Here is an 8,031-nt window from a genome sequence, read left to right as displayed (position 1 = left end):
TCTTACCATTAGAAAAGCAAGTTTCAAACACCACCTAACTGAATGGCTTGAGTTTTTCAACTTGAACCAAGTAAAAGTGACCAGCCGACCAGGTTACTTGCCAAGGCAAGCATTGCTACTCCAAAGTCCAATTTATTAGCTAATTCAATTTTCAGAGTTCTGATACTTTGTTATGGTTATCAAGACTGAATTTAAGATAATTTGCTATATATATGAGATGATTTTCAACTAGATCCCCTATTTGTGGGGTGGGCTATGAATCCTTATCATGCTATTTTATGTAACCCTCTTCGCAGCTAATAAAAAACAATGAAATTCTAAAAAATTACTATTTCCATATCTGTTCCAGATTACATGACAGTCACATGATTGGCCAAATAGGACCAAAAATGGATCAAAATTTGTATCAGTAACAAATGTATTTAACGAAAAGTGTTTGTGTGAGTAAATCTGTGTGATTTTTGTATACATTGTCTACAGTACAAAAATCTTGCATGTCATCATAGCATGCTTCTAGTACATTGGTTTTCTTCATTTCAAAGTTGATGGAGCTAAGGTTCATATCTCTTGACTAAGAAGCCAACTGATTGGCCCATGGAACATTGAACATGAACATGCAAAAATATTACCAGGACCACTTCATGAATTGCAAGGACTATCCATTCATTCATTCTTGACAGCATGGTAAACATGACGAACAAATACCAAGGAAGCACAGAAACCAACAGTCCCAAGAACAAGGAATAAGGCATAGCATATGCAAGCATTGTAGCCAAAAAAGAACAATAGCTGCATAAAATCACTCATGGTTGATCTAGAGTAGAAATTAATGCAGTAGCCATACATGAAAATGGAAACTGAGCCACCCCGCAAGACAGACCTGCAGAACAGACAAAGCCAAGTTGCAAGTGTCATTTTTAGCTAACTAATATTGATCTCTATCTAAATAGTTGGCTTGCCACATTTATTCATAGGCTTGGGAATGTACCATAAAAATACCTAAGAACCAAACTGACCAGTATATTCTAGACTGAAAGATGACAAAATATGCATATCTTGCTGCAAGGAGAATTTGAAATTGAGTATGTTGGGGAACCAAGAGAGATATGTACATATACCTCCAACACCATTCGTGGTCTTCTCCTAAAAGCTGCACATATGTCATCCCAATGCTCAGGATTGCGGTGTATATTATGAGAATGATGAACATGATAAAGAAAGTTCCTGATTCTGTGAAGATATTGTGGCACCACAGGCTTGTATATATGTAGTCTAATTCCATAATTACTGTACAAAATGATAAAACACCTGAAAGAAACATCTGAGCAAGTGTCTTTCTGTACCAAGCTAAAGTTTTGGTCTCTTTCGGGCCTCTCCTGGTAGAACAAGAAGCTCGAAAATGAGACTTAAAAGTATATCCAAGTACACCACCTATGGTGAACATCAGGATGCTGAGAAGAGTCCATATAAGAAGAAGCACAACTATGGTGTTAAATGAGATAGAAGATGTGATTCTATAGGAGATAGCAACTTTGTTCAGGACCAAAAATATTGCAAAAAGTGGAACAAAATAGAGAACCCCTGCCAGAAGAATAGTTCTCCTCGGCAAGAAACAACATTTGGTTACTTGATTAGAAACAAGGTGATAACACAAGTTAATTAAAAAAGTGTTTTAAGAGAAGCACATGTAACTATTACCGAACTAGTTCCTGCCAACTGAACATGGAAAGAAGAAGCAGTATACCCACCAACCATGGATGTAAAAGCATAGATCACAACAAGAGATGAATACAGTGTTCCATGACTTTATGGATAGAGAACACCCAAAAGTACCAGAAGAAATACAAAGAAGAACCTGAACAAAAAGTAGATGTGATTTAAAAGATATATAAACTTGATGATAACAGCAACAAGTAAAGAAAAATCATATATGAGCATATGAACAAGTTTTGTGAATGAAAATTCCAGAGGCAATGAACACAAAAAGCCTTTAGCAATTGAGGTTATAATGAATAACCATCCAAATTATCATGATGTTCTGAATGGAAGAAAAATTGAATTGCATGAAAATTGAAATACAGGTAAAGAAACCCAGATGTGTGTGTGTGTGAGCCGTTGGTTATGTTTAGGCTTCTAAAATTTGTTATTTGGCTATTTGATTGGTCTAATTTGCTTGGGTTTATCATTTGTAACTTCAAATTCCAAAGAGTCCAGATTGTATTTATTTTGCTCAAGAAGGAAATACATGGGACTTGACAGTTCTTTTCTTTTTTCTTTCTTCTACAAAATCTCAAGTTTCCTAAATGCTAGGTACTAACTTTCTTTTTCATAACTGAATGATATATTTCCTACAAGAACTGGATGTTTTCAATTCTCTAAAGGGTAGTTTATTGACATGGGAAAGCATTTAAATATTATAGTGAACCGACTTGCAAACTGGCATGAAATGTATCAGTTCAAATGTAGTAGGATCAAGCAATTTAGGTAACTATGGTTAGGAAAATGTGGTAATATTTGGATAAAAAATCTCTAATAACTAATTAAAGGGTATAGGCATATCCATATGTGTGTAACTATGTTCATCACAATCATACATGGCTGTCTTCAGACTTGGATTACAGAGCAACTCTCCACATCAAAAAGGAAATAAAAGAAAAGCTTACAGAGTACAGAAAAAAAAAAGATCACACAACTTCTCTGAAGTAGAAATTATAAAAAAAAAGGGGAAAAAAGGATCACTGCATTTGTGGAAAAGTTTGCTTTGGAACAACTTACAGGGTCAAGAGCTGAGTACCAGTGCCGAGAACAGCACAGAGCAAAGATGTGTATGGAGGATAGCTGAATGCATCACCATGAGTATATTTCCGACCAACCTCTTTCATACCTTCTTCATTTACCATAGAAGACCTGCAATTCAAGTTAATAAGATACTATGAAGGAAAAAAGCCAATAGCCTAGAGCAGCACTAACTAACAGCTCTAATAAGTTAAACAATTAGGGAAATGATGTACTACTTTATGATGTCATCCCTGAGGTTCCACAGCAACAGAGTAGCAAGCATCCCTATCAATTTTGAAATGGTGACAATTCAGTAAATGAGAGAGAATGAGCGGAGCTTTACAATATCCAGTAAAAAAGAGGCAACCGAATATTTTCCCATCCGATTCAAAAATGGAGCTTCAGTTTTACTCCAAACAACTGAATAAGTAAATGTAACATTGGTTTCAATATCATCAGTGATATCTACACCATCTTGCAGGTCACTAAAAGCTTGAACCTCTATCACTTGGTTCTCATTGTACAAAACATCAAACTTAATATGACTGTATAGATAATACAAAGGTGGTATCTCACTATGAAACCAGTCCTCATCCTCCTCAGTATCACCAAAACCCAACCACAAAGGAAGATCGTCATAGTACATCTGCAAGTAAAAATCATTACTGACAGCATCTCTAAACTTTGCTACTTCCATCTTTTGTTAGCTTCTTTTCGCATAGTCTTTCGAACTTTTTGTTCTCCCTGAACTTCAACACATACAGGGAATTGGTCAAAATATCACCATTCAGAACCTCCATAAGTGTGCGCTTCTTTTCAATTACTGGATCTGCAATTAATGAAAATGGAAGTCCATTACCTCAGTGATGCAGATACCGAACAAGGAAAGAATACACAAAGAAATAAATAAATTGTCCACTTCTTACATCAATTTAAGAATTTTTGGGTGATATGGATATTAGTATTTTTGAGTTTTTAAATTTTTTTCATAGTAGGTGTCTTAAGGATAGGCCATTAAGTCTTTTAGGAATTGTAGTTACAAGTCTTTTAGAAATTTAATTCCCATGCTTTTTTTAGTTTGTTTTTTTTTTTTAATTTCTTATTGTTCATTGGTTTTAAAATTGAACAAAATAACTCAAGTAACCAATCACTTCTAAGATTTATCCCAATATATACATCTCTCCGCATTCATTAACTCTCTGCTTTCTCATTAACTCCTTCAATTGTCTCTTCTTATTAATCATGCCATTAACTCTCTCTCCTCCAATAACATATGCCACTTATTCTCTCTCCTCTCATTTTCTCCTTTAAATTGCCTAAAATTCATTTAACTGTATCTATATCTATATTCATTTCAATTTAATAATAATGTTATATCCATCAAATATACATACATTTAATTATAATTATTAATAAAAATGAAATTCCATCTAATTACAATTTGTAACATAATAAACTTAATTAAATTAACTAAAATAACTATTATTTACTTCATAATAAACATTAAGTTCTATTTAATTATAATTTATAACCCATTTAACATTAAATGGTAGATTATTAGGCTAAATAATCTACTTTTGTTTAAAAAATAACTAATTTTAAGTTAATTAATCAAGTAAATTGCATTTAAGAATAAATATTATTTACTTCACTCATCAATAAAACTATTAATATTTAAAATGTAAAATTACATTCAATTATAACTATAATCCATTTAAATTTCATTTCAAACTTAAAACTTATAATTCAAAATCCACTTAATATACTACCATTTAATTATAATTATTAATAAAAATGAATAATTATTAATAAAATTTAAATTTATATAATAAAAGGTTTTAATAAAAATATCACATTTTAAAATTATTCAATAGAAAATTTAAATTAATTAATACAGATAAAACATCAAAAAAATTATAATCCATTTAAAAACAATAAAATTAATAAAAATTATTACTTCTAAAAATAGTTTTTAGACAGACTTGGCTTACTTGGGAATGCAATAAGAATTGGATTTAAGTGGTGGAGTGATGGAGTTGGAGGAGAACCAAAGGACCAAGAAGGTCATGGATTACTGGGGAAAGAGGATGGCGATAAGCATTTTGCTGAAGCAAGTAAGAGAACCTAGAGCTAGGGTAGTGTTTCAAAACAATCGGTTCATCTTGCCTCAATTTGTTTATTATTTGGCAAACAAAAATTATAAGGATATTATAACTTGGTTTCCATTTAATTTTAATTTAAAAATCAATTTAATTAATTTGTTGATTAACTAATTAGTAATGTCATAGTGCTAGCTAGACATAACCCAAAAATAATGCTTGGGTTGGAATTGGAGTGGCTTGGCTTAATTGACAATGTCATAGGGCTCCTACTTCAATTTCACTTGACAAAGCATGTACATCACATGGGTCCCGACTAGTTACTATGTATAATAACTTTTGAACTTACCAACCATAGTAATTGTTATTTATAGTAAAATCATGATTTACCATTTTTGGTAATTTCTGGTTTCTTTACAGTTTATATTAAGTTATTTTAGTAGAACTAGTAAAGTTTTATTAGAGTTGTTTAGGAGTCAGAGTCCTAATTCAAGTGTTCCTATGGGTTATGGATTCTTACTCAAAAAGCATTTAGAAGTTGTTTTGGATCAGTTTTTGAGTCCAAATTGGAGTCTGTAAAAGGACATCCAAGTTCTATGATGAGTGAGAGACAGTTTGATAACGAAGTGGCCTAATTGATTGACTTATTGCTTTGTCTTTTAGTGATAAAGTTTTTAAGGAGCTTGTGAGCTCCTTAATGACTGAAGCTGAAATTTGATTGATTACTATGCCTTCAAATATGTTACTATTTAATTATTTTTATCCATTGAAAGACAAAAAATGAGTCATTGGGTTCAGTCGCTTCGGATGTTATCAAAAATCTCCTAAATAGAGTCATTGTAATTGAAAAAAGAGGGACTGATATTATGAAATAAAGCCAGGTTTAGTAGATTCTGGTTGTTGCAAGGAATTTTTCTTTCTTTTGCCTCTTTCACCTATTTCTTCTTATAAGTGATCTGTCTCTTTGATGTTTACCCTAACAGCAAGAGTTTATCCCTTTCTTTCTGATTTCTTACTGATTCTTTGGTTGACAGCTACTTGTCTACTCGCTACTCTATCCCTATTCTTCATCCTTGACAACCCAAAGCCCTTCCTTTACCCCCAAAGCTCAATGCACATGTACCCCAAATGAGCACTTTGGTAGAACCGCCCAAAAGAAAACCAATTGGATGGTTCTATCCATTTGAGTTGCTTAATTATTATGAATTCCGAAAAAATCAGATGTATATCAAAAGGGGTTCACTTACTTGGATGACAAAACTCATTTAAATGGTATGATTTGAGAGAAGGCCCCATTACATAGTTTTTTTTTTCTTTTCTGAAAATATACAAGGTTTCATCATCAATTTCTGTCCATATTGATGGCATTTATGTTTTACTTTGAGCTTCCTCGTTCTCAAATATTTATCTCATAATAATACTGTTACCAACCTGAGCGGCAGAATGGAAAGTCATAGTAGGGATATGTCTCACTGCAATAGAAACACAGTTAAATTAAAATAATTTAAAGATCAAGAGGGAAATAAAGATTTTCAAGAAACAATAATATAGTAATGGAAAGTCATAGTGGAAGCTTTAGAACCCACTCATACCTGACCTATTTGAACATTGAATTGGTGAAGAGGCATGAATTGGGGGAAATTCCATGCCATCAAAAACTAGTTAATAAGATCTAGTTGATCTACTAAAGACCCAGTTATGAAAAGACTTGAAGAAAAACACTCACGTTCCACGGGGAAAATGAAAACATAAAGCAGCATCCCTAATGCATGTGCGAGGAAAAATGTCTAAGCGGATCAACTTAGAAATCTTCACAGGAAATACACAGATAAGATTCGACGGGAGCATCGAGATGCAGAAGAATGATATTGTACTTATGCATTAATTCTTGACAAGTCGGTAACTTCTTAGCTCCAGCGAGCAACTTTATCTTGAAACTCTAATACGACAGAAGCGTATGGAAAGGAGTATTAACCAAGATATAACAAGACCTGGATTTTTTCGAAACAAAATTCCAACTTTAATAATAACATCGACGCTTAAGAAAGACTCAGGAATTCGTCAGGTTCAATTCAAACCCTAAACCACACCCAGGTAAAACATACCTACGAAAAAACCAAGCAATGTCCAAGTATTCTGCAAACCAATCAAACTGAAAACTCATCCACGGAAAGAGTGGAAGTAAAGATCCAAGATCCTACAAATTCTACGATACTACAATCAAGAAAATGATAACAAACAGAGATTCAAGAAGGATTGAAGCGTACCTCGGATTATACATGGAACCGACCTTGTTGACGAACAGCGGAATATCATCCCCAACGTTGTAGCGGTGACCTTTCGGCGAAGCTATTGCAGTTCGAAAGGAGGTTGCAAGAGCTGTGAAGATCACGAAGAGGTAGAGAACAACAAATCGAGCCTCTGAAACCATGACTGCTGCTGTGCTGCAGTCTTGTAGTGAGAAAGAGAGAGAGAGAGATGGACGAAATTCTTGAAACGGCGGGAAGTGAAGAGGAAATATAAAAAATGACTAAAAGGCTAGCAATTTATATCATGTTAACGGAGCATGTTATAATCTTGTTCCTTCGTCCTATAAAGCTTTTGATGCTTAAGGAGTCGTAGTGTGATGCCATTTGGACGGATAGAGATTTGCGTGCAAGCTATTAAATTGTTGTCTCGTTTAGAAGTGGGAAAATGTGTAACTCAAGTTAGTTTTTTCGGTTGAAGTGTCCGTTTTGAAGTAGAAGAATGGTAAACATGTAATTTTCTATTTTTAAGAGTGCATTCGTGGAAAATGTAGGGAAAGGAAGGAAAAGGTAGGAAAACCTATTGCCTTTCTCTACCTATTGTAAAGGTTTTCCTACTTTTTTCTTCCTTATCTTTCTTTTTCCTTCAAACCAAACATAGCCTAAGTGTATGCTTGGCCTAACATTGCCCAATGTTAACTACCGATTTTCCATATTGTCATTTTCTTTGCGGTGGACAATTGCACCAGGATTCGTAACGAAGCAAAGATCTAAGCATCTAGCATATTGGGCAGTATCCTATGAGCCTCGGATTTGGTGATAGCCAATTAGGTGTTATTTATTAAAATTCATGGGTGGGTTTTGATTGGTCAAAACTATGGTTTTCAAAATAGAACCGAACCAGACGG

At 33.6% G+C, this 8,031-nt stretch overlaps 1 pseudogene across 1 annotated transcript; it reads right to left on the bottom strand.

Annotated features, from left to right (window-relative positions):
• Positions 1 to 321: 321 nt before the first annotated feature.
• On the bottom strand, positions 322 to 7,636 carry LOC148871207 (transmembrane 9 superfamily member 4-like; annotated as a pseudogene). Its single transcript, XR_016107051.1, has 7 exons — positions 7,145 to 7,636; positions 6,309 to 6,349; positions 3,015 to 3,607; positions 2,776 to 2,907; positions 1,701 to 1,855; positions 1,119 to 1,602; positions 322 to 880 (listed from the first exon to the last, which is right to left on the bottom strand). The product of XR_016107051.1 is annotated as a transmembrane 9 superfamily member 4-like (transcript).
• Between the last annotated feature and the right edge of the window lie 395 nt (positions 7,637 to 8,031).

Source organism: Nelumbo lutea, chromosome 2 (genome assembly GCF_056320005.1).
Source record: "Nelumbo lutea isolate HS-2025 chromosome 2, American lotus-T2T, whole genome shotgun sequence".
NCBI classification, from domain to species: Eukaryota; Viridiplantae; Streptophyta; class Magnoliopsida; order Proteales; family Nelumbonaceae; genus Nelumbo; species Nelumbo lutea.
This window is presented reverse-complemented; position numbering and strand designations above follow the sequence as displayed.